We start from the raw sequence: 25379 nt of genomic DNA on the forward strand, positions 1-25379 counted from the left end.
GCATGAGTTCTGAAGTACAGTAAACCCAACCAGGGACCCTGGATTATCTGCTATATTACACAGACAGCACTAGTGAAGACCTTGATTATCTGCTATATTACACAGACAGCACTAGTGAAGACCTTGATTATCTGCTATATCACACAGACAGCACTAGTGAAGACCTTGATTATCTGCTATATTACACAGACAGCACTAGTGAAGACCTTGATTATCTGCTATATTACACAGACAGCACTAGTGAAGACCTTGATTATCTGCTATATCACACAGACAGCACTAGTGAAGGCCTTGATTATCTGCTCTATCACACAGACAGCACTAGTGAAGACCTTGATTATCTGCTCTATCACACAGACAGCACTAGTGAAGGCCTTGATTATCTGCTATATCACACAGACAGCACTAGTGAAGGCCTTGATTATCTGCTCTATCACACAGACAGCACTAGTGAAGGCCTTGATTATCTGCTATATCACACAGACAGCACTAGTGAAGGCCTTGATTATCTGCTATATCACACAGACAGCACTAGTGAAGGTCTTGATTATCTGCTATATCACACAGACAGCACTAGTGAAGGCCTTGATTATCTGCTATATTACACAGACAGCACTAGTGACGTTGCATCAGTATACTATTACAAATGGAGCCTACTTCTCTGTGCTCTGGAGAGATGGCAGGTAATTGGTCAGAAGGCTCTGGAGGTCCTTGGAATGTTCTGTCTCTGGCACCTGGAGAGGGATGGATAGAAGTACTGAGTGTGCTTGAAAGAAAGCAAGAGAGTTAACCTGTAATAAGTATTACATTGTTGATTATTGAGGACTATAAGGGGGCCTTTAAATCAGATGCAGCAACTCAATGTGAGGAGTGTTGGGGGAGTTCTATCTTCATGTCTGTAATGTCCCCTCTTACTGGGTCAGTTCGTTTTGCATGGCCCGGTGCCCCAGATTGGTGGAGATTTCACATAAGGACCAATGGAATGGTCTAAAATGTGCAAACTCCACCCACCCGGGGCACCGGGCCATGTTTAACATACTAGCCCACTCTCTCTGACCCCCAAGCCCTCACCCGTGACCTCCCATTGGCCCAGGGCCTCCTGTCTAACCCTCTAATCACAGTTTCTCTGACAGGAAGTTACTCCAGTATTAAGGTTTATGGTGCATAGGGCTTCTCCACTCCTTATGAGATGACAAACCTGCATGGATTAGCAAAAGAAAACATGGCACCTGTATTTAGACAATTGTAGTCAAGACAGCCACAGTTTACACAGGAGTGTCCAGGTTCCAGCACTCTACTAACACTTCACTCAACTAATTGTGGTCTAAATGGAAGACCATGATTAGTTGAATGAGATGTTTGTGCTAGGCAGGAATAAAAACGTGCCCACAGTTCAGTCTCCTGGGACTAGAGTTGCAAAAATCCACAAATTTTCCCATAATCCCCAGGTGTTCCAGAAATCCTGTTTGAAGATTCCAGATTTACTGTTTATTCCCTCCTGATTCAGGAAACCTTCCAACCGGGTTTTCTGGAAAAAATGGGAATTTGGGGAAAGTTACCAGATTTTTGCAACTACCTGGGATAGAAATCACCAACGTCTGTATTATAGAACGAGCTTCCTAAGGAACAATGAGATGAAAATTCTGCATGATATAGACAATAACATGTGTGGATCTACATGTAATTGCCAAAATAAAGGAAACACCAACATAGTGTCTTTTAATAGGGCGTTGAACCACCATGAGGCAGAATAGTTTCAATGCACCTTGGCATAGATTCTAGTGTCTGAACTCTATTGGAGGGAAGCGACACCACTCTTCCTCAAGAAATTCCATCCTTTGGTGTTTTGTTGATGGTGGTGGAAAATGCTGTCTCAGGAGCCGCTCCAGAATCTCCCATAAGTGTTCCATTTGGTTGAGATCTGGTGACTGTGACGGCCATGGCATATGGTTTGTATAGTTTTCATCAAACGATTCAGGCACTCATGCCCTGTGGATGGGGGCATTGTCATCATGTGGGGGCCAAAAAAATGGCCTGCCCAGCATTTTGTATGCATGACCCTAAGCATGATGCGATGTTAATTGCTTAATTAACTCAGGAACCACACCTGTGTAGAAGCACCTGCTTTCAATATACTTTGTATCCCTCATTTACTCAAGTGTTTCAATTGTTTTGCCCCTTTTTCTCCCCAATTTCTTGATGTCCAATTGCGATCCAATTACGATCTTTTCTCATCGCTGCACCTCCCCAATGGGCTCGGGAGAGGCGAAGGTCGAGTCATTCGTCCTCCGAAACATGACCTGCCAAACAGCGCTTCATAACGCCCATACCCCGGAAGCCAGCCATACCAATGTGTCGGAGGAGACACTGTTCAACTGACGACTGAAGTCAGCCTGCAGGCGCCCAGCCCGCCACAAGGAGTTGCAAGGAGTTGCAAGAGCATGATGAGCCAAATAAAGCTCCCCTGGGACAAACCCTATCCTAACCCGGATGTCGCTGGGCCAATTGTGCGCCGCCCTATGGAATTCCTGGTCACGGCTGGTTGTGACACAGCCTGGGATTGAACCCGCGTCTGTAGTTACGCCTCAAGCACTGCGATGCAGTGCCTTAGACCGCTGCACCACTCAGGAGACCCTAGTTACCTGTATTTTTATCTAACATGTGTGCCTTCCTGAATAAACTCCAGAATAAACCTGAAGAACAGGGAGATTTTCCTGATGCTCGGGTCACTGAAGTTCTACATCTGTCTGGGTGTTATGTGCTTACATCTTTAAAATATGACTAGAACATATATTGTTTATTTCTAGAAATATATCCTTAGTTATATTGATGAACTCAGTTGATAGTGGGGGTTAGCTATCTAGATAGCTATTCCCCAGCAGTTTCAACCTAGCTAGCTACCTAATGGCCTTTTTATAATCGCATCTAGAGCTACCTAATATAGCAAGCCAGTTGATAGTACAGTAGCTAGGATGAATGCAATGTGTGACATTAGTAGCTATATGGGTGACATTAGCTAACCTTAGATAATTGAGTGATGAAATCCGAAGAATGACATCACATCAGAAAAAGGTTTATAGCTAAACAGGAATTTATGAGTCTACCAATACAGATTTCCACTGGCAAATCTTTACATAAATGATATCATCAAAAACGAAATAGCATTATGCTGAATTATCTAGCTAGCTAGCTAGTCCCTTGCTGGGAGTCCACCATGTTGCAATGTGGCTACTGGCTAGGTACCTAACTGGTGATGTAATCATCATGTTGTATGGGTACTGCCTTCCATTTAGCCAATCAATGACATTATAAGAAAAAATACAGTAGTTGCAAGGTAAGAAATGGACGAGAAAAAACACAGCTCAATCAAAACCATCTAACCTATAGCGCTTTAGACACACCCACTCCTTTCCAGACACCTACTACTTTCCTTTAGACACACCCACTCCTTTCCAGACGCCCACTACTTTCCTTTAGACACACCCACTCCTTTCCACACGCCAACTACTTTCCTTTAGACACACCCACTCCTTTCCAGACACCCACTACTTTCCTTTAGACACACCCACTCCTTTCCACACGCCCACTACTTTCCTTTAGACACACCCACTCCTTTCCACACGCCCACTACTTTCCTTTAGACACACCCACTCCTGTCCACATGCCCACTACTTTCCTTTAGACACACCCACACCTTTCCACACGCCCACTACTTTCCTTTAGACACACCCACTCCTTTCCACACGCCCACTACTTTCCTTTAGACACACCCACTCCCTTCCACACGCCCACTACTTTCCTTTAGACACACCCACTCCTTTCCACACGCCCACTACTTTCCTTTAGACACACCCACTCCTTTCCAGACGCCCACTACTTTCCTTTAGACACACCCACTCCTTTACACACGCCCACTACTTTCCTTTAGACACACCCACTCCTTTCCACACGCCCACTACTTTCCTTTAGACACACCCACTCCTTTCCAGACGCCCACTACTTTCCTTTAGACACACCCACTCCTTTCCACACGCCCACTACTTTCCTTTAGACACACCCACTCCTTTCCACACGCCCACTACTTTCCTTTAGACACACCCACTCCTTTCCACACGCCCACTACTTTCCTTTAGACACACCCACTCCTTTCCACACGCCCACTACTTTCCTTTAGACACACCCACTCCTTTCCACACGCCCACTACTTTCCTTTAGACACACCCACTCCTTTCCACACGCCCACTACTTTCCTTTAGACACACCCACTCCTTTCCACACGCCCACTACTTTCCTTTAGACACACCCACTCCTTTCCACACGCCCACTACTTTCCTTTAGACACACCCACTCCTTTCCACACGCCCACTACTATCCTTTAGACACACCCACTCCTTTCCAGACGCCCACTACTTTCCTTTAGACACACCCACTCCTTTCCAAACGCCCACTACTTTCCTTTAGACACACCCATTTAGTTTGTAAATGATGTCTGAGTGTTGGAGTGTGCCCCTGGCTATCCATAAATACAATTTAAAAAATAAAATGGTGTCATCTGGTTTACATAATATAAGGAATTTGAAACGATTTCTGCATTTACTTTTACTTTTGATAGTGAAGTATATTTTAGCAATTACATTTACTTTTGATACTTAAGTATATTTAAAACCAAATACTTTTAGACTTTTACTCAAGTACCGTATTTTCCGCACTATAAGGCGCACCGGATTATAAGGCGCACCTTCAATGAATGGCCTATTTTAGAACTATTTTCATATATAGGGCGCACCGGATTATAAGGCGCATAGAATAGAAGATACTGTAGTCAAACGAATTGACTGGGGTTGCGTTATGCATCCACTAGATGGAGCTGTGCTAAAAGGAATGTCAACAAAACAGTCAGATAAAGTCAAACTTTATTAAGCGTTCTGACAACTCCGTTCACTCCCATGGTAATGTTGTTCAAACGTTGATGTGCCTATTAACAATATCTCCCAGCCTTGCTCACTCTTCTCCCAAACGTGGAGGGGAACCTTTCCCTGATTCAGTAAACACGTAGTAAAAGAAAGTCTGATACCACTAAATCAAACGTTAGTGCATAACTCAACATTGTTCAGTTACATATAACACGTAAAGCTCACTTTTTCAGTTCATTCCCCATCCACGAACCCCTCGAATTCTTCTTCTTCAGTGTCCGAATTGAACAGTTGGGCGACTACGGCATCCAACCTGCCCGGCTCCCTCTCGTCATTATCCGAGTCAGTGTCGCTGCTGTTGCCTGGCAGTTCAGAGATTATTCCTGCCTTCGTGAAAGCTTTGACCACAGTTGAGACCGATATATCAGCCCAGGCATCCACGATCCATTTGCAGATAGTGGCGTAAGTCGCCCGGCGCTGTCTCCCCGTCTTGGTGAACGTGTGTTCGCCTTCTGTCATCCACTGCTCCCACGCAGCTCGCAGTCTAGCTTTGAACGCCCTGTTGACACCAATATCTAGCGGCTGGAGTTCTTTAGTTAATCCACCCGGAATGACGGCAAGCTCCGAATTAGTTTGCTTCACTTGTTTTTTGACAGCATCGGTGATATGGGCGCGCATTGAGTCGTAGATCAATAGGGACGGAGCTGTGTGGAAAAAGCCACCCGGTCTCTTGACGTAAATTTCTCTCAGCCACTCACTCATCTTTTCCTCATCCATCCATCCCTTCGGGCTAGCTTTGATGACGACGCCGGCTGGAAAGTTCTCTTTTGGCAAGGTCTTCCTCTTGAAAATAATCATGGGTGGAAGTTTCTGGCCATTAGCCTGGCAGGCGAGAACTACAGTGAAGGATGACTTCTCATTCCCTGTGGTACGTACAGACACCGTACTGGTCCCCGTTTTCTCCACAGTGCGGTTCACGGGAATATCAAAGGTGAGTGGAACCTCGTCCATGTTGGTGATGTGCTCTGGCCGGATCTTCTTTTCAGTGATCTTATTTTTGCAGTATGCGCGGAAAGTGACCAGCTTTTCTTGGTAATCTTTTGGCAGTTGCTGCGAGACGGTAGTTCGTGTGCGGATGGAGAGATTACGTCTTTTCATAAAACGAAAGCACCAAGAAGGACCGCCTCGAAATTAATTGATTGTCATGTCCTGTGCTAGCGCTGTTGCCTTCATTCGAATAGTGACTGTAGAGACGCTTCTACTTGCTGCTCTCTGTTCAACAACCCACTGTTCGAGTTTGTCCTCTAACTGTGGCCATCTCGCTTTGTTCCCGCGGAAACTCTGTTTAGTCTTCTTTACTTGGCGCAGGTCATCTTCTTGCTTCCTCCACTTCCGTACCATTGATTCATTAATGTTGAATTCTCTCGCTGCTGCTCTATTCCCATATTCTACTGCATGACCGACAGCCTTGAGCTTGAACTCTGCGTCGTAAGCGTGTCTCTTGAAAGGTGCCATTTTGGGGTCTTTATACACACACAAGTGGTGTGGGACTGTGAGTAAGCACAATACCGGTGTGTACTGGCTACCGTAATGCTGCAAGTGGTGCGGCTTTATAGTTTACCAGTCGTACTGAAACATTTCATTATTATTAAATTGTTTTTATTGGTTTTTCATACTGAAACATTTTGACAGAGCACCTTGAGCGCCGTGTACAACCAGTATGGATCAACCAATTAACCAATTGATCCATATATAAGGCGCTCCGGATTATAAGGCGCACTGTCGTTTTTTGAGAAAATTAAAGGCTTTTAAGTGCGCCTTATAGTGCGGAAAATACGGTAGTATTTTACTGGGTGACTTTCACTTTTACTTGAGTCATTTTCTATTAAGGTATTTTTACTTTTACTCAAGTATGACAATTGGGTGCTTTTTCTACCACTGACAATGCCACAGATATCTCAAGTTTTGAGGGCGCATGCAACTGGCATGATGACTGCAGGAATGTCCACCAGAGCTGTTGCCAGATAATTTAATGGTAATTTCTCTACCATAAGCCGCCTCCAACTTTGTTTTAGAGAATTTGGCAGTATGCCCAACCACCCTCACAACTGCAGACCAAGTGTATGGTGGTGTGTGGGTGAGCGGTTTGCTGATGTCAATGTCGTGAACAGAGTACCCCGTGTTCATGTCAGGGTTATGGTATGGGCAGGCATAAGCTAGAGAGAAGGAACAAAATTGCATTTTCTTAATGGCAAATTTAATGCACAGAGATACCATGACAAGATCCTGAGGCCCATTGTCCTGCCGACATCACGTCATGTTTCAGCATGATAATGCATGGCCCAATGTCGCAAGGATCTGTACACAATTCCAGGAAGCTGAAAATGTCCCAGTTCTTCCATGTCCTGCATACTCACAAGACATGTCAACCATTGAGCATGTTTGGGAGGGCTGGATCGACGTGTATCACAGCTTGTTCCAGTTCCCACCAATATACAGCAACTTCGCACAACTACTGAAGAGGAATGGGACAACATTCCACAATCAACAGATTGATCAACTCTATGCAAAGTAGAAGTGTCCCGGAGGAGGAGGAGGCAGCGGCAGATACCCTGTTCTCATGTAATGGGGTAGAGCCCAGTGATGCCAACTTAGCAATTTTGTTGCTAGATTTAGCAACTTTTCAGACTACCCTGGCAACTTTTTTTTTCAAACAGCACCTAGCAATAAATTTAGCTACTTTTAAAAACTTATTTGAAACTTTTAGCAACTTTTGAAAAGTGACTCAAACACTAAAATGCACAAATTTTACCTCTAAATGACACTAAAACGATTTTATCTGTCACACACTCAGTCACAACACACATGGCTGGCTGCAAAAGTGCATTGTGAGTGACGTCAGCAGCAGGCGCTCAGCTCGTGCACAGGCAGCAGCAGGCCAGCCAAGCAGCACAACAACCTGGAGAGAGCTGGAGAGAGATGCCTAGCGCACACATCATTATTTGAGTTAAGTTTCTTGTTCAATAAGATAGCATATATACCTTGTTATTAGCTTGTACCTATAATTGTTGATCAGTTAGGTAGCATGTTTACTAACTACCAATACACTACTAGTTAATAAGAAAATAAATCAAATGTAATTGTTCAATAATGTGTAATGTGTAATTGTTCAATAATTCAATGTGTTGTGTTTATAAATAAAAATATCTGATCATATAAATGTTATGTGTTTATATTACTTTTACAAATACAAATATGTGATAATAAACAAACAAATCTAAACTAACAAATGTCAAATCATATTTGTCGCCGAGATGGCCAGTCAATTTGATTAACGTTATTGTGTATTCTATGTAATGATGCAGTTTTACGTGATTACGTAATGACTTCATCACGCAAAGACATCACAACGTTTTGAGCAACTTTTAGCAACAAATCGACCTGCCTCTAGCAACTTCTCCTGACAATGAGTTGGCAACACTGGTAGGGCCGTCCCAAGGATCCCGAAATGCACGGACCGTTGCACCGTTGTAGTGGGGAAACAGGAAGTTCCGGCAGGCGCGCCCATCCCGCGTTCTTCACAATAAAGAAAGCGCCAGAACTGTGCAGTCAAGAAGATAACCTTTGTGTCCGTTTCTATTTATGACTACAGGTATGTAATAGCACGATTAAACTTTCTAATGTCGAAAGAACATGTCATAACATGCTAGTTAACACATCCGTTAAGGTATTATCACGTTTGGTAAAGGTTTGATGTGTTATTTTTGTGTCAAACCGAGTGAGTGAAAGAACGTGATAAAAACTATTTTACAAGTCACATAGCTAGAGATTTTGGGTTTGTCTGAGTGGATGTACATAATTTTCTCATTTTAGTTTATAAATAATCAGTTTATTTGAGATTTCTGAGTTCGTTTTGCATGTTATTGGTTTTGTGTAAAATTCCCAAGCTGGTAAAATGGCGGCTACTCTCGGTCAGCGTCAACGGACTTCAGTGAGGACAGTGCGGGTGCATCAGAGACAATTTCACGGTCGCACTACTGTTTTGAAGCTGAATGTAATGATTATCAGTTTTCTACATGTGTACTAATATTCAGACACATTCAGTAGTTTCTGTTTTTATCAATAAATGTAACTATGGTGTGAACAGGAAATACAATAGTTTTTTGATTGAAGTAATACAGTGAAGACAAGGTTATTCAGGAAATTAGCACACAGTGCTGTCTAAAACAAACTGTAACCTTGTACTAAATGGATTTTGTGTCATTTATGCATTTATCTACTATAGGTTAGGTATTAGCTCAAAAGTATTGTGGAGCTCCTGCACCTTAATATGAACAGTACCGACTATTTCAGTCCAAGTCAAGCACTGAATTAGATGATTTAACAAGAAAAAAAATATTTTTAGAGAATAAAGTGCCAGAACTGTCAACACTAACTATTGTGTCTGTGCTCTCTATATTACTACTGGTCGATTCAGATAAGTCTGAGGCCGGTAACATCAACAGTGAGGACAAACCCAGCCTGCCTCTCTCCTTCCACACTGAGTCCAAACCTACAGTCACTCGGTCCTGATTGTGACAGTGGAGCCCAGTTTGCATCACAATATCCAGAGATGGCATCAGTGAAGCTGGAAGACTGCATTCAAACACTGGAGCTGAATGTCATCATTAAAGATGAAGAAGAGGAGGAGAAGATTGGGAAATCTGTTTCTCAGGGTAAGAGCAGCTTCTATCTAATTAAGTTTGTTGGACATGATTTGGAAAGGCACACACCTGTCTATATACAGTGCATTCGGAAAGTATTCAGACCTCTGGACTTTTTTGATATTTTGTTACGTTACAGCCTTATTGTAAAATAGATTAAATAGTTTTTTTCCCTCATCAATCTACTCACAATACCCCATAATGATAAAGCCAAAACTGTTTTTTGTTCAATTGTTGCAAAAACAACATCTGAACGATCACATTTCCAAAATGTATTTCTACTCTGCGAGTGTCTAAACCATGATCATCATGGTTATCATCATTAGGACCATAAACATTAACCAGATTAATATGCTCATTCAAAAGAGTTTCCTGTATCAAAATGTATCTACCAGCTGTATCAGTTATAATAGTATCCACTTGAAATGGAACAGATTAGTGAATTAAAACCATAACACCATGAGAATGAGAGGAGAAACAGGATGCTACTACTTGCCCTTGTCATCTCCTGCATACTTTAAGTAGCTCATCCTTCAACAAGTGAGTTTCTTGTAGGAACACAATAGATGAAGTTGTTTAAGCCTAGTAATAACCTGTTTTAAGCTTGGATAGTTTACAAACTCCACAGACATTCCACAAAGTAAATTTAAGTTTAGCATTTGAAGTAATTTAACCAAAGATGTAAACATGGAATAAGCTATAGCATAAAGGCATATCTAAAATCAGTTTAGTAACCACAAGGACCGCATTAATATTTTGTAGTGAGGAAAATATGTAAAGATCTGTTGAAACAAACATAAATATTTCCTAACAGTAAAACACTGAACCCCATTCCAATGTCTCCCTAACCGAGACAACCAACGCTTCCTCTCCCACCTCCCCCTGATCGTAGAGTGTAGCCTGGTGGGCGACTGATCCATTAAAGGGAGCAGTCTAACCTAAGCGACGCTAAACAAAACAAAGTATCTCCTGCCTTCTCTCGGCCATTACTTCTCACAATCAAAACAAAAGGCATATCTAGCAAGATGTTATGTGAAATATCACGTAGTATTTGTTTGAAAAGTAGCAAAGAATATTTCCACCTAAAACAGTAACGCTAGTTAGTGAAGCCTGAGACTAACGTTAGCGTTACAGTATGGACCGTCCAAAATAGTGGTAGGTGATCCACAACACAGGGTCTGTTGCTAGTAGCTACCAAGTAACAATATGGCCCATACGTATAGCGTTAATGTAGTATACCATGATACGTTTATAAACCAGAAAAAGTATCAAAGATCAGAAATGAACAGCCTACGTGAGAAAGAGATATCATTGAATATGTGCTACGTTAACCAAAGGCCCTTTGCACATGATGTTAGGCTTGCACCTGAGTGTCAATCATTTTAGTACAAGGATATGATCGAAAGGCCTCCATCATTCTTAAATGGAAGAAGTGTAGAACCACCAATACTTTTTCAAGAGCTGGCTGCCCGGACAAACTAAGCAATAGCGGGAGAAGGGCCTTGGTCAGGGAGGTAACCAAGAAGCCGGTGGTCACTGAGTTCCTCTGGTGATGGGAGAAACTTCCAGAAGGACAACCATCTCTGCAGCACTCCACCAATCAGGCCTTTAGGGTAGAGTGTCTCAACGGAAGCCACTCCTCATGAAAAGGCACATGACTGCCCGCTGGAAGTTTGCCAAAAGACACCTTAAGGACTCTCAGACCATGAGAAACAAGATTCTCTGGTTTGATGAAACCAAGATTGAACTCTTTGGCCTGAATGCCAAGCGTCACGTCTGGAGGAATCCTGGCACCATCCCAACGGTGAAGCATGGTGGGGGCAGCATCAGTGTTTTTCAGTGGCAGGGACTGGGAGACTAGTCAGGATCGAGGGAAAGATGAACGGAGCAAAGTACAGAGAGACCTGAAAATAGCTGTGTGGCGACACTCCGCATCTAACCTGACAAGCTTCAGAGGATCTGCAGAGACACTCCTCAAATACAGGTATGCCATGCATGTAGCGTCATCCCCAAGAAGACTTGAGGCTGTAATCACTGCCAAAGGTGCTTCAACAAAGTACTGAGTAAAGTCTGAATACAGTTTTTTTTATTATTGTTATTTTTGCAAAAATTGTGTCATAAAACCTAGCGGTCAAACAGGGAAATGGTTCCAATCATTTTCCCTTTTTATTCATTTTAGAAACACTTAAAATAAGGGCTGTTTTGTGTAGGCTTACCCTGGCGTGACTTTTAGCAATATATTTGGCTCTATTTCCTCTCAGATTATAAAACTCTAATTATCATCAAAGTAGACATCATGCAAAACAACAAATAGCTCAAATCACTGCAATCTCCTGCACGTCATCTCTAGCTGACACCTTTGCTAACAGGTATTGTGTCAATTTAAAACTTGCACAAGACAGTTCACAGAATTGACCATTTAAATAAATGTAGCCTATTTATTCATTACTAAATTTAGCCAACATTAGATAGTTAACCCAGAGATCCTTACCTTTGACTCGATTCGGCAATTTTGTCCAGATCATCATGGCAATTGTAGTTCTTTATGATAGCCACATTAGCAGCTTATTAAATGTCATTTTTTGTAGGGGTAAATACAGGTGAAAATATTGATAGAGAGATTGACATGGTTATCAAAACGCCACGCCAAGGTAAGCCTACACGAAACACAGCCCTTATTTAAAGTGTTTCTAAAATCCCCTATGGGAAAAATGAATGGTGGAAAAATGATTGGAACCATTTCCCTGTTATGACTGCTAGGTTTTATGGTTATTATCATTTTATACTGTGGTACATAATTCGTGTGCAGCTACATTTACATTTACATTTTAGTCATTTAGCAGACGCTCTTAACCAGAGCGACTTACAGGAGCAATTAGGGTTAAGTGCCTTGCTCAAGGGCACATTAACGTCATTTAGCAGACGCTCTTAGCCAGAGCGACTCACAAATTGGTGCGTTCACCCTATAGCCAGTGGGATAACCACTTTACAACATGAAGCTAGTGGGGTGTGGATGAGCTGAGAAACGTGGTAAGATGGCAGACAAGAAAAAAAAAAGTGGAGTGGGGGATCGCAGTGGGGGATGCACAAATCTTCTGGAAGATCTGATGAAGGAGAAGATGGATGGATGAATTACCTGCGGTGAGGAACTTCGAGTTCGGGCCTCGTTCCGAGGATGATAAGGATGATTCTGGCCCAATGGGAGTGAGATTTGTAGAGAGAATGGATCCATATGTGGTGTCAGGTTAGGTGGAGAAGAGGTTGGGGACTGTTGAGTTGGTGAAAGTAACTCGGAGTGGATTCGTGATAATTTGTTTCTCCTCTGCCCAGAGGGAGCGGGTGCTCCAGATTACGTGATTAGAGACAGGAATTGTGACTTTAATTGCTCTCCGGAACAGGGTGGCATTGAAAGGAGTGATAACGGGGTTAGGTTTAAGTGTTGAGGATGAGCAGTTGAAATGGAAGATTCCAGGTGTCTGTGACACCCTCCGTTTGGTGAGACGTAGATCCGGTGTAGAGCGTGGGGAAACAGAGAATACATTCTGTCATGCTGGATTTTGATACATAGTCTCTGCCAGATAAGGTCAAGGTAGGAAGTGTCAGTTATCCCGTGAGCGATTTTGTTCCGTAAATACTACAGTGTTTTAGGTGTGAAGTTTATGGGCCTGTTGCAGCAGTGTGTAGGCGTGAGATGCCTAGATGTGACAAGTCTGCAGGAGGACATGAGATGAAGAAATGTGTGGTATCGTTGGAGAAAGTTCTGTGTGTTATTTGTGGGTGTGCTAACGGGCTGGAGATCTGAGGTGTCAGGTGAGAGAAAGGCAGATTGAGGTTGCCAGGGTTACAGTAATACAGAAAGTGTTGTATGCCAAAGCAGTGAAGAGAGTGGTAGAGGAAGATGGGTACAGGGTGATGGATCTTGAGAGGATTCCTGTGAGTAGGCAGAGACCAAGAGAGAGTGATGGGAGGAATGTGTGCTTCAGTAAGGTGGGCTTTTTAGCATTTATAGCAATGGTTGTCAATTGTACTGCAGAAATGGATCAAAAGTCCCAGAAAATAGAGGCTGTGGTGGCAGCGGCAGAGAAGTACTTGGGATTGCGAGGATTTACTGCAGAACAGCTGCAGGGGGTGTTGAGTGGTAGTGGTCTGGTGTAGGACTAGATGGTGTTAAATAGTGGAAATGGTTTTTGTCGTGGAAAATTGCCACGAAGGGACTCAAAGTCAAACTTAAATTAATAATTATTTTTTATCAGCAAGCTGGAGAGGTTCCAACAAACATAAAAGCACCATAGTACACGTCGGTCGGGAGCTCTGCCGGGGAAGTCCCGTTAGTTGTCCTATATACTGCTTACAGAGACAAGTTATATTTGCATGATTTAGCTTATTAATAATTAATTCATCATTAACATTTGGTTCCTGCATGTGACCGACCAATACCTCACAAGGCTTCTTCTCTCCAAGCTGAGACCTTGAAACTGAGATATCCCTTTTGGTTCCCAGAACAATGTTCTGGGCGTACTGCCAATGGGTCTGAGGAGGTCAGTCACCTGCACGAACCAAGAACATTTTCCCTCACATTTTTTAGAGTGGGCTAATACTTGGCAGGGCAATTTTGTATTAATTACAGTATCAATGAATGTAATGGTATGTAGGCTGTGAATGGCCTCACACACCAGTACAGTAGGTGGCGGTGTATGCACCTAAAAGTTGGATGCACTCCGCCAACCAAATCCCAAAGAAGAAGGATGATGCAAATGCACGTCGCTTGACCCGTATGGAGAATGTGAAAAAGGAGCAAAGTTCATCTTTATTATTTATGTTTGATGAAGAGTATCTACCACCCTATGTAAAGCTGGGATATATAATATACCCCATAAGAGAGTTTGTGTAAAACCTGATGCAATGCAAGAAATGTAAAAAGTTTGGCCACATGTCAAGTGTTTGCAGACGGAAGGAATATGTTATTGAAGAGCATGTGAATGTAAAATGTAACTGTGGTGGGGGTCATATTCCTGAATTCCCAGAGTGCCCTGTTAGGGTGAAAGAGGTTGAGGTGTCAAGGATCAGGGCTGTACAGCAAATGTCGTATGTGGAGGCGGTGAAGAGAGTTATAGTAGCAAGAGGCCACAGTTCTGAAGAAGATATGGCGGTGGATGCACTGCAACCAGTTGCAAATGTTGTATGTCAATCAAGTGTTCTTGATACTCTTATTTTGAAGGTGGATTTTTTAGTATTTATAGCCACATTTATTAATTTTACTGCACAATAAGTCCAAGAAGCTGGACATCATTATATATGCAGCTGAGAAGTTTTGGGGCCTCCAAGACTTCACGGCAGAAGCCCTGCAAGGTCTACTGTAGCCAGAAAATGTTCCACCCTCACAGGATCCTTCTGAGCCTGTGTAGGGACCTGATTAGAACAGAAAATATGATTTTAGTTCAATTAAAATTTCGTTATTGATAGTTTGTATGATTATTTTTTTGAAATACTGTATACACTGAACAACCATATAAACGCAACATGTCAAGTGTTGGTCCCATGTTTCATGAGGTGAAATAAAAGATCCCAGAAATGTTCCAGACACAAACTTATTTCTAAAATGTAGTGCACAAATGTGTTTACATCCCTGTTAGTGAGCATTTCTCCTTTGCCAAGAAAATCCATCTACTTGACAGGTGTGGCATATCAAGAAGCTGATTAAATAGCATGATCATCATTACACAGGTGCACCTTGTGCTGTGGACAAGAGTAGCTGAGGAGGTGCTTGGCAGCATCTAATGGGGATCCCTAACAAATACAAAAATACCACTCTAAAATGTGCAGGTTTTTCACACAACACAATGCCACAGATGTCTCAAGTTTTGAGGGAGCATGCAATTGGCATGCTGACTGCAGGAATGTCCACCAGAGCTGTTGCCAGAGAATGTTAGGTTAATTTCTCTACCATTAGCTGCATCCAATGTTGTTTTAGAGAATCTTGCAGTATGCCCAACCAGCCTCACAACTGCTGACCACCGTGTATGGCGTTGTGTGGGCGTGCGGTTTGCTGATGTCAATGTTGTGGACAGAGTGCCCCATGGTGGTATCGGGGTTATGGTATGGGATGCCATAAGCTACAGACAACTAACACAATTGCATTTTATCGATGGCAGTTTGAATGCACAGAGATGCCATGACAAGATCCTGAGGCCCATTGTCCTGCCATTCACCCACCTCCATCACCTCGTATTTCAGCATGATAATGCACGGCCCCATGTCGCAAGGATCTGTACACAATTGAACATGCTGAAAATGTTCAAATTCTTCCATGGCCTGCATACTCACCAGAAATGTCACCCTTAGAACATGTTTGGGATGGTCTGGATCGACGTGTACCACAGCTTGTTCCAGTTCCCCCCAATATCCAGGAATTTCACACAGCCATTGAAGAGGAGTGGGACAACATTCCACAGGCCACAATCAACAGCCTGATTAACTTTATGCAAAGGAGAAGTGTCCCGGAGGAGGCAGCGGCAGCTACCCAGTTCTCCAGTGCTTCATTTGTAAATTGGGCGGCGCCGGAACCAAAAGTGAGTCCGAGAGGGGGGTGACCTGGGGGGCTCTGAGGTACCAGAACGGATAAAAACAAACAACCTTTATAACAAAGCATTGCATGCATTATCATGGCTTTCGCGTACGGGCATAGAGCAGTGGTGTGGAGCCGCTTGCAGAAGTTACACACATGGAGCACATTTTTTGTAGCCTAGAGTCCGGGAAAAATGTGTTATTTTTATAAATGGATTTCATGATGTTCTACATAATTTTAGATGACTGGAGACTTTCGCAGAATCTTTTTTAATACCTCACAAATGACCAAAATGACAGGCTACTTTGACACTGAGAATCTGAGATCAATAAAAACGACCTTGTCTTGAATCCATCAATAGCCGAGGCCCCTAAGTGTGCAGAGAAACACAATATGAGGAGGAAGATATAGTCCTAAAAAAGCTTTCCAGTTTCACTGACTCACCCAATGATGTGCAGCTCACTCACCGGCCAAAAGCTTATCTCTCTCTTGCTTTACTTTTTTAAACAATGCTGTTCGCTCAATAGGCCTATTTGGAAGTTGTTAACTTGGTAACATACAGACATTAGTATTTTATTTTCAGCAGGATCCATTTGCTTTACAACCTGTGTTTTCCAGCGATTGTATTAGAAATATTTGCTAAAGGCCTGTTTTGGCTGCATGCTGTTAACTGACAGATTTGCCACACGTTAGGCATGCCTTGTGATTTGGCTACACACAATCCACAGCTAGGCTATTTTTTAAAATTAGCTATGGAGCCTCTGTGGTGAAATTCTAGGCTTACTCCTGGTGTAGTATTGGGAATGATTTAATTTATTTCTGAACAGACTGCAGAGTGCTGCAGCACCTCCAGCACACTTCCCACAGCTATTATTCTATTAGGAGATAAATGATGAAGTGCAATGCTGGAGAGAAGAGAGTTGCCGGCTTATGTCTATAACAGCACAGAGAGGGAGAGAGATCATAGAAAGTGAATGTCATTGTATTTCTGTGAGAGATACAGGCGTGCTTCTCTCTCTCACCACAGCAATGGCCACGCCTTGGTCTAGGCTACAATGTTGCGCAAACCATAAACCCAGGACGGCCCAACATGAACCAATTCTTAGAATATCATGCACGTTTTCACATTACGTTTTTTTAGGGGGCATGACAATTACAGAAGAATCTAAATGTAATTACTCTGATTGCTTTTATTAGGATTTTTACATTGCAAACAGTGGAAATGATTATTCTTGCCACGAGGTAGGCTACCTGATCCTGGCAAATGGGTTCCAGAACCATAGACTACAAAACTGAGAGGTACTGGAGGATCCAGCTCAAATTAAGCACCGCCCTTCTCATATAATGGGGTAGGGCCATCCCAAGGATCCCTGAACGTACGGACGGTTGCACCAATGATTTCTGATAACTAAACCAAGAGACCACAGCTGGTCGTTTCCAATGGGAACAGATGAGTCATAGTGGGCAGAGCCAAGCACGAGCTAGCGAGATCCTATTGGCGTGTTCTAGTACACATCTGCATATTTTTGTTAGGGAACGCCTCCTCTGTGAAGCGCATGTGTGCAATAACTCAGTTCGCCTTTGCGTTCCTTCAAAATAACGTGATTTTAAGAAACATTTGCAATAGGTAAGTCCACAAAACTTAGTCCACTCTGTGCATAATAGATTTTAGTTTTGGGAACAGAACTGTATTAAGATCAGATGTTTCATCGATTAGAACATTTGCAGAATATCGGCCAAAATCCATCTCCTTCCATCTTCTCCCACTGCCGGCCAGTGGGCTTGTAGTGAGTGGAAACGCCAACCGGATGCTTCACAATTATACATCCAGTGAAATATCTGTCTCATTGTTCTATCTGTGGCTGCACTGTGGTAGTGGGGTAACAGGAAGTTCCAGGCAGGCACGCACCATTCCTCAGTATAAAGAAAGTGCCAGAACTGTGATGTCAAGAAGATAACCTTTGTATCCGTTTATTTTTATTACTGTAGTTATGTGTTATGACGATGAAGCACTTTGTGACAACTTCTGATGTAAAAAGGGCTTCATAAAATACATTTGATTGACATGTGTATCACACCAACTGATTGGTTCTTCTGATGTTGTTCACACAGGAGACCATGTTGAGACATCCTCTACATCCAGAGAGCAACAGCAGGAAGATCACAGAGCTAAGAGGTCTCACCACTGCCCACATTGTGAGGAGATTTTCCCAATTCTATCAAAGTTAAAAATACACCTACAAATACACACAGGAGAGAATCTGAATTCCTGTACTGACTTTGAGAAGACTTTCACAACATCAAAGGCTCTGACAGTTCATCAGAGAGTGCACATAGGAGAGAAGCCTTACTCCTGCTCTGACTGTGGGGTAAGTTTCTCTCAACCTGGCAACTTAAAACAACATGAACGTATACACACAGGAGAGAAGCCTTACTCCTGCTCTGACTGTGGGAAGAGTTTCTCTCAACGGGGCCACTTAAAACAACATGAACGTATACATACAGGAGAAAAGCCTTACTCCTGCTCTGGCTGTGGGGCAAGTTTCTCTCAACCTGGCAACTTAAAAGAACATGAACGTATACACACAGGAGAGAAACCTTACTCCTGCTCTGACTGTGTAAAATGCTTCATAACATCAACTGAGCTAAAACGTCATCAGAGAACACACACAGGAGAGAAGCCTTACTCCTGCTCTGACTGTGGGACAAGTTTCTCTCAACTGTCCAACTTAAAAACACATGAACGTATACATACAGGAGAGAAGCCTTATTCCTGCTCAGACTGTGTAAAATGCTTCATAACATCAACTGAGCTAAAACGTCATCAGAGAACACACACAGGAGAGAAGCCTTACTCCTGCTCTGACTGTGGGAAGAGTTTCTTTCGACTGGGCCTCTTTAAAATGCATGAACGTATACATACAGGAGAGAAGCCTTACTCCTGCTCTGACTGTGGGAAGAATTTCTCTCGACAGGAAAGCTTAACATTGCACCAAAGGATGCACACAGGAGAGAAGCCTTACTCCTGCTCTGACTGTGGGGCAGGTTTCGCTCAACGGTGCAAATTAAAAATACATGAACGTATACATACAGGAGAGAAGCCTTACTCCTGCTCTGACTGTGTAAAATGCTTCACAACATCAACTGACCTAAAACTTCATCGGAGAACACACACAGGAGAGAAGCCTTACTCCTGCTCTGACTGTGGGGCAAGTTTCTCTAAACTGTGCAACTTAAAAACACATGAACGTATACATACAGGGGAGAAGCCTTATTCCTGCTCAGACTGTGTAAAATGCTTCATAACATCAACTGAGCTAAAACGTCATCAGAGAACACACACAGGAGAGAAGCCTTACTCCTGCTCTGGCTGTGGGAAGAGTTTCTCTCGACCTGGCAAGTTAAAACAACATGAACGTATGCATACAGGAGAGAATTCTTACTCCTGCTCTGACTGTGGAAAAAGTTTCTCTCAAATAGGCCATTTAAAAAGACACCAAGGTAAACATAAAATGAGAGAAGGCTTACCACTGATCTAAAAACAACAACACTGGACCAGCCCTGGATGGCTGAAAGAATAAAGGCTGCCTTCAGGAAAATACAGAATATTGAAAGAAACAATGAGAAACAATGACATGGAGAAAAAACTGAAACACAGTGCAAATGCTTATCAAGGAAGCAGAGACCAGCTACTACAAAATTGAAATCCATGACCTAAAGAAGAAAAACCCTAAGGAATGGTGGGACTTCATTAACAAAGGACTGGGACCAAAGAAAACATCAGGAGGGAGAATACAGGTTGAAGACGACGACATGGCTGATGTTTTGAATGAGTTCTTTGCTGAGGCATGGACAAGCTCCACACCTCTTGCCATCTTCCCCCTGCCCATGCCTACAAGGCAGGTTGAGCTGTGCAGCATTGGCCAGTTAAAGCAAGCTCTGACCAGACTCAGCCCACGTAAAGCATGTGGGCCTGATGGCATTCCAGCCTGGCTACTAAAAGAGCATGCAGAAGATCTAGCCCCTGTCATCAAACACATTGTTAACACCTCCTGCTGGCAGGGGACAGTTTTATCTGAGTGCACGAGTCAGTATGACTACCTCCTAAGTCCAGCACTACTACCGCCCTTGTGAAAGCCACACACTCCTGGCTGACAGCTACAGACTCCATAAAACCAACAATGGTGAGGGTGTTACTTGCTGATGTGTCCAAAGCCTTTGATCGGGTAGATCACCCATAGTTCCTGCAACATCTGTCTGACATTGAACTGTGTCCAAGGTTACTAGCCTGACTCCACAGCTACACCACCGAAAGAGGGCAGAGGGTGATGGCAACTGGTACATTTAGCCCTTGGTCAGAGGTTACCTCTGGTGTGCCACAAGGTGGCGTGGTTTCACCATATCTGTTTCTCTTTCACATGTCCATCTGAAAAGTTGTCTTCAGTGACACTCTGGACACTGGGTATGCAGACGATGTAGGGCTGTCCCGAGCCATACCATTAACCAGCATCCAAGAGGACACTTCCATGGGCTTGGAGATACAGCAGCTGGAAGAGTGGGCCACATCCAACAACATGGTCCTGAATGGGAAAAAGTCTGTGGAAATTCAAATATGTTTTTCTAGAGACCATCCACAACCTGCACCACTAATCCTAGGAGGACAGGAAGTACCAGTGGTAACAACAACCAAGTATCTTGGTTTTCATCTAGACTTTAACCTCAGTGGTGACACGTGGAGCAGTCATCTAGACTCTAACCTCAGTGGTGACACGTGGAGCAGTCAGTGAGAAAGGCCTCAAAACGCCTTTTTTGACATTTCTTGCCAGTAATGTCCTACTGAAGATCTGGTCACAGTCTATACTACACTGGCCAGGCCTTGTCTGGAATACGGTGGAGTGCTGTTAGTTGGAGGGCCTTGAGGATCATCTCCAGAGGTGGAGCAGTCCAACCACAGCTCCCGTCACTGCAGAGCAGGCGAGAACAGGCTGCAGTGCACCTGGTGAAGGACATGCACACTCTTGACCATCCACTGAATGACCTGCTCCCTCCAAGAAGAGGTAACTGCACCACCAGGCTCCTGAGAAACAGCCACAAACTGTCCTGTCTAACTGCCCGTACAAACCGCCTGCGAAACGCCACTCTACCCACTGCTTTTTTTTAATATTTCAATTTCCATCATGAAAAATGTCCTGTAATGTTTCAAGTGTTCTGTATTCTACTTATGTCACATATTGTGTTATGTATTTAACAGGTAGCCTAGCGGTTTAGAGTGTTGGCAGTAACTGAAAGGTCGCTGGTTTGAATCTCGAGCCAACTAGGTCAAAAATCTGTCATTGTGGCCTTGAGCAAGGCAATTAACCCCAATTGGTCCTATAAGTCGCTCTAGATAAGAGCATCTGCTAAATTACAAATATGTAATGAAAAATCATGTTTGTACATGAATTTGTGCTGGGCAACCTCTTCTTCTCTTGTGCATAAATATAACTGTGTTTAAAGTGAAATAGTTAGTCTATACAGTGCATTCTGAAAGTATTCAGACCCCTTGACTTTTTCAACCAAAAAATAAATTACAGCCTTATTGTTAAAATGATTTTTTTTTTTACAAACAACAACAACAAAAATCCCTCATCAATCTACACACAATACCCAATAATGACAAAGTGGAAACAGGTTTAGACATTTTTGCAAAACCTTATTTACATTTGTATTCCAGACCCTTTGCTATGAATCTCGAAATTTAGCTCAGGTGCATCCTGTTTCCATTGATATTCCTTGAGATGTTTCTACAACTTGATTGGAGTCCACCTGAGATAAATTAAATTGATTGGACATGGTTTGAAAAGGCACACACCTGTCTATATAACATCCCACAGTTGACATTGTATGTCAGAGCAAAAACCAAGCCATGAGGTTGAAGGAATTGTCCGTAGAGCTCCGAGACAGGATTGTGATGAGGCACAGATCTGGGGAAGGGTACCAAAAAATGTCTGCAGCATTGAAGGTCCCCAAGAACACCGTGGCCTCCTCCATTCTTAAATGGAAGACGTTTGGAATCACCTATATTCTTCCTAGAGCTGTCCGCCCGGCCAACTGCGCAATCGGAGGAGAAGGGCCTTGGTCAGGGAGGTAACCAAGAACCCGATGATCACTTTGACAGAGCTCCAGAGTTCAGCCCGCTTGGAGTTTGCCAAGAGGCACCTAAAGGACTCTGACCATGAAACAAGATTCTCTGGTCTGTTGTTACCAAGATTGAACTCTTTGGCCTGAATACCAAGCGTCACTTCTGGAGGAAACCTGGCACCATGCCTACGGTGAAGCATGGTCGTGGCACTATCATGCTGTGCGGATGTTTTTTCAGAGGCAGGGACTGAGAGACTAGTCAGGATCGAGGGAATAATGAACGGAGCAAAGTACAGAGAGATCCTTGATGAAAACCTGCTCCAGAGCGCTCAGGACTTCAGACTGAGGCAAAGGTTCACCTGGCCCAGCCAGAGCCCAGACTTGAACCCGATTGAACATCTCCGGAGAGACCAGAAAATAGCTGTGCAGCAACGCTCCCCATCCAACCTGATAGAGTTTGAGAGGATCTGCAGAGAAGAATGAATGAAACTCCCCAAATACAGGTGTGCCAAGCTTGTAGCATCATACCCAAGAAGACTCGATGCTGTAATCGCTGCCAAAGGTGAAAAATGTCTAAAAACCTGTCTTTTGCTTTGACATTATGGGTTATTGTGTGTAGATTCATGAGGGGGAAAATGATTTAACCAACATTAGAATATGGCTGTAACGTAATAAAATGTGGAAAAAGTCAAGGGGTCTGAATATTGGCACCCCATGTATATAGCCAAGCTACCATTGACTAGGTATTGACACCCCATGTATATAGCCAAGCTACCATTGCTCATCGTGTATTAATTCCTTGTGCTACAATCTTTTTCCTATTATTATAATTGTTGTATTGTGTTCTCCATTGTTGGTCAACATTTCACTGTTAGTCTACACCTGTTGTTTACCAAACATGTGACAAATTGAAATGACTACGTGTTTAGTTAATTGTCTTCTAAAACTATACTGAAAAAATATATAAACTTGACATGTAAAGTGTTGGTCCCATGTTTCATGAGCTGAAATAAAAGATCCCGGATATTTTCCATACGCACAAAAAGCTTATTTCTCTCAAATTTGGTGCACAAATTTGTTTCCATTTCTGTTAGTGAGCATTTCTCCTTTGCCAAGATAATCCATCCACCTGCGAGTTGTGGCATATCAAGAAGCTGATTAAACAGCATGATCATTACACAGGTGCACCTTGTGCTGGGTACAATAAAAGGCCACTCTGAAATGTGCAGTTTTGTCACACAACACAATGCCACAGATGTCTACATTTTGAGGGAGTGCGCAATTGGCATGCTGACTGCAGGAATGTTCACAAGAGCTGTTGCCAGAGAATGTAATGTACATTTCTCTACCGAGAATTTGGCAGAACGTCCAACTGGCTTCACAGCCGCAGACCACGTGTCACCGTGCAAGCCCTGGACCTCCACATCTGGCTTCTTCACCTGCAGGATCATCTGAGACCAGCCACCCGGACAGCTGATGAAACTGAGGAGTATTTCTATCTGTAATAAAGCCCTTTTAGTGGGGAAAAATCATTCTTATTGGCTGATGGGTGGGCCCCTGTCATGTGAAATCCATAGATTAGGGCCTAATGAATGTATTCCAATTGTCTGATTTCCTTATATGAACTGTACCCCAGTAAAATTGTTGAATGTTGTGTTAATATTTTTGTTCAGTTAGTTAAAATCTTACAAAACAACTGATGATGATTATGTTTGGAAAACTGCATTGATCTGCCAATGAAAAATAATGTTTGTACATGAATTTGTACTGGTCAACCTCTCCTTCTCTTTTGTATTCAGTTCTTCCATATTAGATCTGACAGTATGAATGGTTCTTATGGTTGTATTCAGTTCTTCCATATTATATCTGACTGTATGAATGGTTCTTATGGTTGTATTCAGTTCTTCCATATTAGATCTGACAGTATGAATGGTTCTTATGGTTGTATTCAGTTCTTCCATATTATATCTGACTGTATGAATGGTTCTTATGGTTGTATTCAGTTGTTCCATTTTAGAGCTGACAGTATGAATGGTTCTTATGGTTGTATTCAGTTCTTACTACAGTCATACCAAGTTTTCTCTGACCCTGTGATCTCACCAGGACAGAACAACGTCTCTATCACACTCCAGCCCGGAAGGTGGCAGTGATGCAACTTTAAAGGTGGTCTGAACACCACTAATAAACACCATAGAAGAAGAATGCCTGCTTAGCAACAACCAAGGGGCCATGCAGCTTTCCACTGTCCCAAAGACTGTCTATTATATGGAACAGATTGGCATGTGACCACTCTAACAATGTGGACACGTCCTCAAAGATTGGACATGAATCTGTGTTGGTCAAACTTTTCTCTTCTCTATCATTAAATACAACAAAACGATGTTTTAAGTGAAATATTTAGTGTTTGTCTGAAGCTGGAAGAAATACCTGAAATGAGCATCACAAAGATACATTTGACTTATGCACTAACAAGCTTTTTCAATATACGCAGCTTTGTCACCAGCTGCAGTACTGTAGCTTTATTAATCTACTGTACTTCAATCAATTGACTTGCAATGGATTTGTGCCACAAATGCTAAAAAGTTAGCATTTTAATCAATAGTAAGATAAACAATATATGACCAGAACTATATTGAGGGACAGACTGTTGAAATGCCCAGTTGATTATGTAAACAGTCTTGTAGAACTCTGGCATTGATGGTCCATCAGAGGGTGAGGCAAAAGTCTCACAGCGTTTAAGTTTTCGCTTACAAGACCTATAATTTGCTCAGTTCCCAAAAAAAACTATTTTATATAAATAAATCCTGCTTCACTTTGGAAAGTAGAAGGAAGATTGTTCAAGCAACGCTTCTCCCAGTGCTTGATTATGCTGATGTAATCTACAGTCATACAGCAGCCTCTGTTTTAAAACCTTTAGCACTGTGTTGTATCACTGGGGAAAATGTTCATATAAAAGTTAAATTTAAAAAATGCAATATAAATACAAAATATGCCTTTTGAACACGGCACCCAAATATACATTTTTGACTAGAAACATTGTAACTGAGCCAATTTCTCTTCTATATTATTTATGTAGTC

This window comes from Coregonus lavaretus (assembly GCF_964263955.1).
Source record: "Coregonus lavaretus genome assembly, contig: HAP1_SCAFFOLD_63, whole genome shotgun sequence".
Taxonomy (NCBI): Eukaryota; Metazoa; Chordata; class Actinopteri; order Salmoniformes; family Salmonidae; genus Coregonus; species Coregonus lavaretus.